Below are 10,935 nucleotides of genomic sequence, written 5' to 3'. Positions count from 1 at the left end.
GGGGCTGCCCCCCAACTCACTGCTGCGTTGGGATTTCCTCCCTGTCTCTCTGCTCTCCGGGGACACTGGAGACCCAGCTCCAACTCACTGATGCCCTGGGACCACTCTCTGGATCTGCTGCCCTAGGGCACTGGGGACCTCCCCCACACACACTCTTCACTGCCCTGGGATCATCCCCTGGCTCTCTGCTCCACTGGGAACCTGCCCCCTAACTCATCACTGCCCTGGAAGCAGAAATTGATGGAGTCTGGTATTTTCTATGGTTCAATCTTGTTTATTTTACAAGCAGTGTACCACGTCCTGCTCCTCAGAAAGCAGGAGGAACCAAGAACAAAAGCAGCAGTTTCTTGGATTACAACCCCAAGCCTCTTTCGCCAGCAGACTAAAAGCTCCCTCTAGCTTTTCCCAGGTCACACTGTGCTCACAAGTGACTGCTTGGCTTTCTCGCTTTTTGTATCTGCCTCTCTCTGCATCCGTGTCCGTTTTCAGTTTCTGTGTGTTCCCTCTCTCTCGTCACGTGTGCACACGCACACACACGCACACACTACTCAGCCAAAAGCTCCTGGGTGGGTTCACACACACCTTCTGTCGGGGCTTTGCTTATAGCTATGTTAACTGAAGAGCGAATTCACACCTGTCGGTCTCAATGGGGTTTTAACTCATAACAAGGTTTCACCCAGCTCATAACATTAATTATTATTATTTATTTTATTGTATTATTGCGGTACTGCCTAGGAGCAGCAGTGCTGGGCCTGGACCCCAGTGTGCTAGGTGCTAAGAACATAAGAACGGCCAGACTGGGTCAGACCAAAGGTCCATCCGGCCCAGTATCCTGTCTACCGACAGTGGCCAATGCCAAGTGCCCTAGAGGGAGTGAACCTAACAGGTAATGATCAAGTGATCTCTCTCCTGTCATCCATCCCCACCCTCTGACAGACAGAGGCTAGGGACACCATTCCTTACCCATCCTGGCTAATAGCCATTAATGGACTTAACCTCCATGAATTTATCCAGTTCTCTTTTAAATGCTGTTATAGTCCTAGCCTTCACAACCTCCTCAGGCAAGGAGTTCCACAAGTTGACTATGCACTGTGTGAAGAAGAACTTCCTTTTATTTGTTTTAAACCTGCTGCCTATTAATTTCATTTGGTGACCCCTAGTTCTTTTATTATGGGAATTAGTAAATAACTTTTCCTTATCTACTTTCTCCACATCACTCATGATTTTATAGACCTCTATCATATTCCCCCTTAGTCTCCTCTTTTGCAAGCTGAAAAGTCCTAGCCTCTTTAATCTCTCCTCATATGGGACCCTCTCCAAACCCCTAATCATTTTAGTTGCCCTTCTCTGAACCTTTTCTAGTGCCAGTATATCTTTTTTGAAATGAGACCACATCTGTACGCAGTATTCAAGATGTGGGCGTACCATCGATTTATATGTAAGCAGAGTCAGGATGAGCTCTACCCTGACATCTGGTGGTGAATTATGGCGAGTGTGGAAAAGAACTCCAGGGGCTGATCTTGTTTGCATAGGCACACCCACCTGCCTAGCATGAGACAACAGCAACTGATAGTGGTTACTTTGGATGGGGTGGGATCCCCAGTTTCTCTGTTATTGGGGCAGGAGGAATAAAGTGTTGCTATCCTGATTAGGTGAATCAAGGACAATGAAACTGTTTTATGACAGAGGGTCTCACCATCACCTAAGTAGCTCTCGCTAGACAAGGGACATGGGTTCCACAACCCAGTGACTTGAGAAAGAATGGGGACAGGTATTTGTACCTGATGGTATGGGCCCCCTTTGAGGGCCTGAAGCACCAATTGTACCATCTCCTCTCTCCACTGGTGAATGTCAGAGCTAACTATGATTCTATTAGGAGTCTAGTTACAGGCTGCTGAGCTGAATTCACTTTTGGTCAATGGTGCACCAGTACTGGGGCTCCCCTACAATGAGCTAAAATTACTGAGTGCTGTGTTAACTAGTGGGGGAGCCTGAAGCTATATTGCTAAGTGGCTGGCAGAGCAGTTTGCAGGGATGGCTGGAGGAGCAGCGCGGAGCCTTGCGGGGATGGTTGGAGCGGCTCACAGGTCGGTGAGCGGAGCGTAGCCATTTGTGGGGACGGCTGGAGCGGCTCACAGGTCGGTGAGCGGAGTGCAGCCATTTGTGGGGACGGCTGGAGTGGCTCACAGGTCGGTGAGCAGAGTGGAGCAGCTCGTAGAGCAGAGCAGTTCGTGGGATGGCAGGAAGTGGACTGGCTCATGGTGAAGGCTGTGGCGGAACCCCATGGAGAGACGGCCAGTCGGCCTCGGATCACGTAAGGTGCCCCTTAACACTCTGTGTGCCCCCCTTTTACTCTGGGGCTGCACTGACCAGGGACAGAGACTTGAGGGGTTGTTGGACTTTTGGGACTTTGGGTGGTTGCTGGACCCAAGAGACTTTAGGGGTGTTGGACTTTGGGGACTCTGGGTGATTTTTGGGTTGCTGGATTCAAGAACCAAATGGAAAGGACATGGCCCAATTTGCTGGGGTGGGTCTTTTGCTCATGGTTTGTGTTATGAATCCTGTTTCTGGTGTTTTTTCCAATTTAATGCTAATGTCGTTTACCTCATGTTATTAAACATTTTCTGCTACACTCAGACTCCGTGCTTGCGAGAGGGGAAGTATTGCCTCTTAGAGGCGCCCAGGGGGTGGTATGTAATTGTCCCAGGTCACTGGGTGGGGGCTCGAGCCGGTTTTGCATTGTGTTATTGAAACGGAACCCCTAGATACAGAACCCGGCCCTTGTTGCTGCCAACTTAGATGGGCAGAAGGGTTACATATATAAGGGCAATAAGATATTCTCCATCTTATTCTCTATCCCCTTTTTAATGATTCCTAACATCCTGTTTGCTTTTTTGACTGCCACTGCCCACTACATGGACATCTTCAGAGAACTATCCACGATGACTCCAAGATCTTTTTCCTGATTTGTTGTAGCTAAATTAGCCCCCATCATATTGTATGTATGGTGCTGTACAAACACAGAACAAAAGGAAAGCCCCTGCCCCAAGGAGCTGACAATCGTATGCATGCTGTACTGGTTCCTTGTGACCGTGCTGCATTGGTTCTCCACTGAGCTGGGCTGGTGGCTAGCAGAGGGAGGGAGTGTGTCTGTGCGTGGGCAGGGGCTTACCACCAGGCTCTCTGGCCACTTCAGGAAGGAATCTCAGGGCCTCATTGTCCTCTTGCATACACCGGTGTAACTCTATTATCATGAGGGAGGTTGTTCCTGATTTACCCCCTAGATACGAGCAGGATCGGACTCATTGTCCCCCTTGCTGGGATTCAGGGCCCCCTGGCAGAGGTCTCTGGTGTACCTTCCCGGCATTGAGAGCTGGGCTTCTCAAGTTCTTCCTTCTGCCTGGCGCGTGTGCACGCAGGGCCCTCTCTCTTTCATCAGCCCAGGGCAGGAATTAGAAAGGGGAGCTGTTGCGGGCGGGGGGAGAAGCTGTGGGGGGCACGAGTGTCTGATCACTATGGTTGAAAGGCTGCCTGCCCAAGTAGTGACAGCCTGCTGTGCTTAGCTGCTAATACTAATACTTAGCTCTTATTGTTTTCATATCTAGAGCTCAAAGCACTTTACAAAGGTGGATATCATTACTTCCATTTTACAGGTGGGGAAACTGAGGCACAGAGAGAGGCTGTGAGTTGCCCGAGGGGTCAGTATCAGAACTGGATATTGAACCCAGGCGGCAAATTGAAAACAGAGAAGAGGTGCAGGACAATGCACAACAAGCCTGTGGAACTCACTGCAATAAGATAGCATTGAGAGCCTAGCGGGATTCAGCAAAGGATGAGATATTTATACTGATGATGGAAATGTCCAGGATGCATTAGTGATGACATAAAACAACGCACGAGTTTGGAAGGTGTAAGCCCTCATTCTTCCTTTTAACCCATCATTGTCCACTTCAGAGTTCCTTGCACCCGCCTCTGAAGCATCTGGTACTGGCCAGTGTCAGAGACAGGACACCGGACTAGGTGGTTGGATCCCGTATAGCAGTTCCTATGATACTTTGTCTCACAAGCTCCATAGCACATCTGGCAGCAGTTGACCTGAGAATAGGCTGCTATCAGGAGCCTAGAAATGGAAAAACACCTAAATCCAAAGATCAATGTCTGTGCCCATTAGTAAGGGAGAAGAAAGGTGGTTCATTAGCAGTGCTTCTTCTGGGGAGTCATATTCAAATTATACATGGGCGGGGGGCATGCAGGGTCACACGCCCTCCCTCCCCAGATTTCTGCCAAGATTCACACCAGAATGTGGCCAGCAGCAGCCTTTCGGCACTGTGTGGGAGGAAGGGGATGGGAGCTGCTTCCAGCCACAGGGGAGAAGCGGGAGGGGAAGGGGTGACCTGGCCCGTGTCTTTGCAGAGCTCATCTCCCCCCCCCCCACACACACACATCCCCGTGGCTGGAAGCAGCTTGTCCCTTCCTGCCCAAACAGTGTCGAAAGGCAGCTAACACCTACAGGCTGCTGCTGGCCACTGACAACCCAGCCGCCTCCTGTCCTCCAGCTACAGTCAGGGCCGGCTCCAGGCACCAGCACAGCAAGCAGGTGCTTGGGGCGGCCAACGGAAAGGGGCGGCACGTCCGGGTCTTCGGTGGCAATTTGGTCCCTCAGTCCCTGTCATAACTATAAAGGGAAGGGTAACAGCTCTCTGTGTACAGAGACTCCAAATCCTTTTACCTGTAAAGGGTTAAGAAGCTCGGGTAACCTGGCTGACACCTGACCCTAAGGACCAATAAGGGGACAAGATACTTTCAAATCTTGGGGGGGGGGAAAGGCTTTTGTTTTGTGCTCTTTGTTTTAAGGGGGGTTCGCTCTTGGGACTGAGAGGGACCAGACATCAATCCAGGTTCTCCCCATCTTTCTAAACAAGTCTCTCATATTTCAAACTTGTAAGTAAAAAGCCAGGCAAGGCATCTTAGATTTACTTTGTTTTCTCAACTTGTAAATGTACCTTTTACCAGAGGGTTTATCTTTGTTTGCTGTACTTTGAACCTAAGACAGAAGGGGGTCCTCTGAGCTCTTTAAGTTTGATTACCCTGTAAAGTTATTTTCCATACTGATTTTACAGAGATGATTTTTACCTTTTTCTTTAATTAAAAGCCTTCTTTTTAAGAACCAGATTGATTTATCCTTGTTTTAAGATCCAAGGGGGTTTGGATCTGTATTCACCCAGAGTTGGTGAAAGGAGGGTGAGAGGAAGGAGGGGGGATGGTTAATTTCTCCTTGTTTTAAGATCCAAGGGGGTTTGGATCTGTGTTCACCAGGGAATTGGTGAAAGGTTTCTCAAGGCTTCCCAGGGAGGGAGTTCTTGAGATGGTGGCAGCGGACCAGAGCTAAGCTGGTAGATAAGCTTAGGAGTCCTCATGCAGGCCCCCACATTTGTACCCTAAAGTTCAAAGTGGGGATACAGCCTTGACAGTCCCTCTCAGAGGGAAGGACCTGCTGCCGAATTGCCGCTGAAGAATGAAGCGGCAGCGCTAGAGCTGCCACTGAAGTGCCGCCGATCGTGGCTTTTTTCTCCCCTCCCCACCTCCACCGCTTGGGGCAGCATAAACGCTGGAGCCGGCCCTGGCTACAGTGCAGGCAGGAAGGGGTTAAGCCCTAAGGATGCATTTGCAGCAGGGCCAGGGAACCTGACTGCAGGGCCCTCAGCGAACCCGGCCAGAGAGGTGGCTCTGCAGGGGAGGGTGCCTAGGGGACGGAGCAGCCTCACAATCCCTGGGGGCAGGACCCAGGGCAGAGGGGTGGGGGGTGAAAAGGGTGCTAAGCTGCTGCCCTGGGGGCTGCTGTGAAGCTGGCAGGGTCAGGACGCGAACGGGGCTGGTTCTCCCCACAGCCCTGGGAGCGGGACACGCCCCATCCGGAGGGATATGGAGGAGCAGCGGGGCTGGCGGGGGGGAAGAGGCAAATCAGGGAGAGGACAGCGAGATGGGGAGCATGTAACGGGCTGATGGATGGGCAGTAAGGGCGACATGTAACCGGCCACTGCCTGGCGCCTGTTCGCACTCACAAGCCACTGCAGAGTGCAGCCAGCGCCAGCCGGAAACGGGACGGGGGGCGGGGCCCTGCTGGCCGAGAGCCAGCACGCAGCGGGGGCTGCGCTGACAGACCAGCAGGGGGAGCGGCCTGCCCCGCATGCTGCAGCTTTGCCCCGCCACCAGCCTTGCACACCCACCCCCATTCTCGGCCACTGGACCCCGCTACTCACTGCTGGAGGGTGGGCGACTGCAAGCAGGGATCCGGCCAGCAGCAGGGCCCATCAGTACTGGGGTGAGAGGAGACAGAAAATACAGGACAATTTGCCCATTTTTAAGAAAAAGTCGGGACACATGCAGGAGGGCTTAAATACGGGACTGTCCCTTTAAAAACGGGACAGCTGGTCACCCTAACCAGGCTTGAAAGACTAGAAACAAGAGAAGTGACTGTAAGGACCTTTCGTACATATGGGACAACACTACAATTCCATTGTAATGTTTATTATAACTAAATGAATGAGGTAGGTTTCTCTTACATACACTCATCCCCACCCCACCGCAAATCCCTGGTCTGGAGAACTAGAGATGCTATTCCTGTGTAGCCAGGGCCGGCTCTAGGTTTTTTGCCGCCCCAAGCAAAAAATTTTTTGGCTGCCCCACCCCTCAGCCCTGGGCTCCCCCCGCATCCCTCTGCTGCCCCAGTCCTGGGCTCTTCCCCCCTCCACCCGCACCCCCCTGCTGCCCCAGCCCTGGGTTACTGGTAACTCGCTCCCAGGGCGGGTCATCAGCATCCCGCTCATGACACTAGCAGGAGCAGAGGCTGCATCCACCCAAATCCTTCGCGGCACCCAGGGGGGCCCTGACTCTGCCCGCTCCCCCCTCACCTCCAGCTGGTCTGGCGCTGGCAGGGTCGGGGTAAGCAGCGGGGCTCCCGGGCCGCTCCTCAGCCCAGGGTCCCTCCAGCCGGGACTCCTGCCTCCAGGACCGGCCGGGAATTGGGAGGGCAGAGCCGGGGGTCCGGCCCAGCAGGGGGCTGAGAAGCCGGGGCAGGGCAGACTCAGAGGGAGCGGCCGGCGGGGAACGGAGTCCCGGAGAGCGGGACGTGGGCCCCGCACGGCAGCGCCCCAGGCACCGGTCCCACTATGGCCCAGCTGCTGCTCCTGGCCATCCTGCTGCAGCCCCTGGGCGGCTCGGGCCGCTTCACCCAGCCCCGGCTGGGGGGTGGCCACCCTGCGGCACTTGCAGGCGGCTCCGTGCGCCGCGCGGGGCGGCCCCCAGCCCAAGTGTCCCGTGCTCCATGTGTTGGAGCCCACCGGATGGCCCGCCCGGGCCCGGTAGCACGTACCACAGCGGCCCCAGGGCGCCCCCCGTGCACGACGCGCTGCTGCTGCTGGACTCCAGTCCCGGGGCCAGCTTTGGCTACCCGCTGCGGCTCTTCCACCTGGACTTCGGCATCAGCTTGGGGGCCGGGACAGCGTCTACCTGGGTGAGCGCCCGCAGAGCCGGCCCCCAAACAAACAAACAAACAAACAAAAAGGATGGCCCGAATTCCGCCTCTGCAAATGTGCTGCCCCAAGCACCCGCTTGCTTTGCTGGTTCCTAGAGCCGGCCCTGTGTGTAGCCGCCAAAGTCAACCCCGCACTCTGAGCTGGGAGAGAAAACAGACAGCAGGAGTCTGGCCTCCATTCCTGCCTCTAAACACCCTGCCGGTGACCTATAGGGGCTATTAATGAACTGCAAAGGATCTGGGGAGAATTCCTCCAGTGCAGGGTCAGTGTAAGACCCATGTAAATAGCCCTACACTGCTCCCCCTTGCAAGCCCTATTGTGGGGCCAACAATGAGGAATAGAGGGGGGGTGCTCGTATCACTTAGTGCTAGGGCTACTGGGCTGCAGAGCAGTCCAGGGAAGGCTGCTGGAAGCTAAAAGCAGCATCCAGGGGCTGCTCCATCTTATACCAGGGGCTGTTTCAGAATTTGGGTGTCACGAAGGTGGTGTGAAGCCACTTCTGCCTCCTCCGAGGCTGCACCTCCTGGAGAGCGCCCACAGCATAGACTCTAGCCCAGAGTCATCAGACTAAGCATTCATCCAACCTGTCATCTCACTGGACACTTCGGGGATTTTGCTTCCACTCCCAAACTGACTTTCTTTCTTTCTTTCTTCATCTCTAGGCCCTACCCAGTGTTCTGGGCTCTGAGCCCATACATTTAGAATCGCAACATAAATGTAGACCAACATTTCAATCCTTGAAAAATTCACCCCCCTGAGCATCGTAGCTATGCCAACCTAGCCCCCGGTGTAGACACAGCTAGGGGGATGGGAGAACACACCCTTTAACCTACCTACTGCCACCCAGGGAGGGGGATTACCAACAGCAATGGAAAAACCCTTTAGTCGCTGTAGGAAGTGTCTACACAAGGGCACGACAGTGGTGTAGCTGCTACATCACCATAGCTGTGCCACAGACGGTAGTGCCCATAGCGTATACATAGCCTGAGGCAAGGCCAGAAGAAGCAGGCTGGCTTTGGGAATTCCAGTGTAAAGCTCTTGTTTAATGCAGCATCTTTGGTAGAGTCATTAGCTGAAGGCAGTCATAAGAGGATCCATGCTGTCGCCAGGCAATGGTTCAAGGCAAGAATCGAGTAAATTATATAAATCTGGCTGCTCATTTCAAAGGCCTGATTGAAAGGGTTTAGGCGCCACTGGGACAGATCCTGGCCTCATTTACACTAGTGGAAATCCATTGGAAATCCACTGATTTCAGCGAGATCCGATGCCGGCATTAGTCTCTTTTGTTTGGTGGTTTTGTGTATGCATGTTTGGAAACGTAAAAATAATCCTCAGGTTTAAATAAAAAACCTACCAAGGTTGGTATTAAAAACTAAAATACATTCCCGCTATCTACGAACGTCCTGGCCTCATCTGTACTCTGTTATACCAGTAGAATGCCAGTGAAGTCTATAAAGTTACACCCAAGTAAAACTTATGTAACAGAGCTGCATCTGAAGAAGTGGGTTTTTTTACCCACAGAAGCTTATGCCCAAATAAATCTGTTAGTCTTTGTTGTTTTTGTGGATATAGACTAACCCGGCTACCCCTGATACTTGAGAGCGGAGACACAGACCCTTTTCTTTTTGCAGTCATATTGTCTTTACATTTTCCTTCTTTTTTGTTCTCTCCAATCTGCCTTTTATCACATATGCCCCCCTCAGTGGGTTTCACTCTCCTGAATATTCTGAGCATGCTCCGAAATTTCTGGTGCCACTTCATTTTCAGAAATTCTACACCTGAACCCTTTACTAACATGAGCAGCAGGTTTCCAGCCGGTTCAAAGCTTGGTGACTTCTGTCTAAAGGGGAAAGTCTAAAGGAACATCTCACTTGCAAGGTTGCCTGGTGAGTGTGGTGCTTCCAGTATCCATGAGAAAAGTGACCTGCCACTTTTCTGATTTTCACCAGTGTCCAGTACCACTGTGCTAGGATCTTATATTGCCGCTCTAAGAGGTTTGTTGAAACAGGACTCGTAAGAAGGACATTGTGGAATCCCATAGCTCTGGCTCAAGGGGATGTGTCAGTGCTCTTATCCATTTAATCATGAACTTTAACAGGCAAGGAAGACGGAGAAATTCCTTTGTACAATCTTTCCCCACAGGTCTGAGGTTCCACAAGTACACACAGGATTTGCTCAGAAAGAGGAGGCTCTGTTTGTAAGAGATCGAAAAACACTGACTTTTCCTTCCTGTGGAAATGCACTCAGCAGGGCTGGAATCTTACAACTCCAACCAAATCTGTGCAGCTGTGTTAGGAGAAGGTATAATTCTGACCGGCCAAGTCTGCAAACTATTGTAACAAAACCCCCAAACTGTCCTTTGGAGTTACCCTTCTTCTCTTCTTTCTTCACCTTTCTTTCCTTGATTTTATTTTTCACCAATCAAAGGCACAAAAGGGGCCAAGGCCCAGATCCTCAAAGGTACTTAGGAGCCTAACTCCCATTGAAATCAAAGATAAACAATGGGAGTTGGGCACCTAAATGTCTTTGAGAATCTGGACCCAAGCCTTAGGAAAAAGACTAAACCTTTATGAGCCATGAAATGGAGAAGCAGGCTGGAGAATCTCATTGGCAGTGGCTCGCTTGGGGAGGGTTCTCCTTGATCCCCTGCCTCTAATCCCATTCCCATGGGAGCTGAAGTCTATTGGCTGTTGTGTAAAGGCTCTCACGTTTGGTGGGATTTCCTGTCAGCCCCCAAGAGCCAGGCTTCATGGGTCAGCTGCAGCAGTCAATCAGAGCTGCCTTTCCACAGAGTAACTGTGCCACCTCCTGGCCAAGCGCTATCACCTCTGGAACAGCTCTAGCTCTTATCCGAAAGGCAGTAACTAGGGGACAGAGGCAAGTGACTTTGATCCTGGGTGCCCTGGGGTGGGCTATGGCGTCAAGAGGCAGGAGAGTTGGGCACTGCCACCCCTGGTGCCCTGGTGCTGGCTGGCTGGGAGCGAGCTCCAACACCTGGGTGCCCTGGGGCTAGGTGGGGGTAGAGGGTGCAGGGCGACACCTCGCCAGATGTCCTGTAGCCAGCTGGAGGTGTGGTGGAGGAGGGGGCAGTGGGTTCAGAGCCAGGTGCCACCTTGCTGGCTGTCCTGTGGCTGGCCAGGGCTGTGGGCCAGGAGGAGGAGCGTGCAGGCAGTGCAGGGCACTGCCTTGTCGGGGTCCTGTGGCTGGGGAGGGGCTGGGATCTCCCTGTCAAGGTGATATAGGGCCTGTCCTGGGGGATAGGGGGCGAGAGGAATGGGGGGCCAGGGGCTGCTGCCCAAGGTGCCTGCAAGCTGACTGGGTGTTGGTGGTACGTAGGTGAGGGGTAGGGGGAGCAGTGTGTGGCCAAGTTCTGCCACACTGAGTGCCCTGGGGCCAGATG

The sequence above is a fragment of the Terrapene carolina genome, unplaced genomic scaffold (genome assembly GCF_002925995.2).
Source record: "Terrapene carolina triunguis isolate 2854851 unplaced genomic scaffold, T_m_triunguis-2.0 Scaffold449, whole genome shotgun sequence".
Classification (NCBI taxonomy): domain Eukaryota; kingdom Metazoa; phylum Chordata; order Testudines; family Emydidae; genus Terrapene; species Terrapene triunguis.
Note: the sequence above shows the minus strand (reverse complement) of the source record.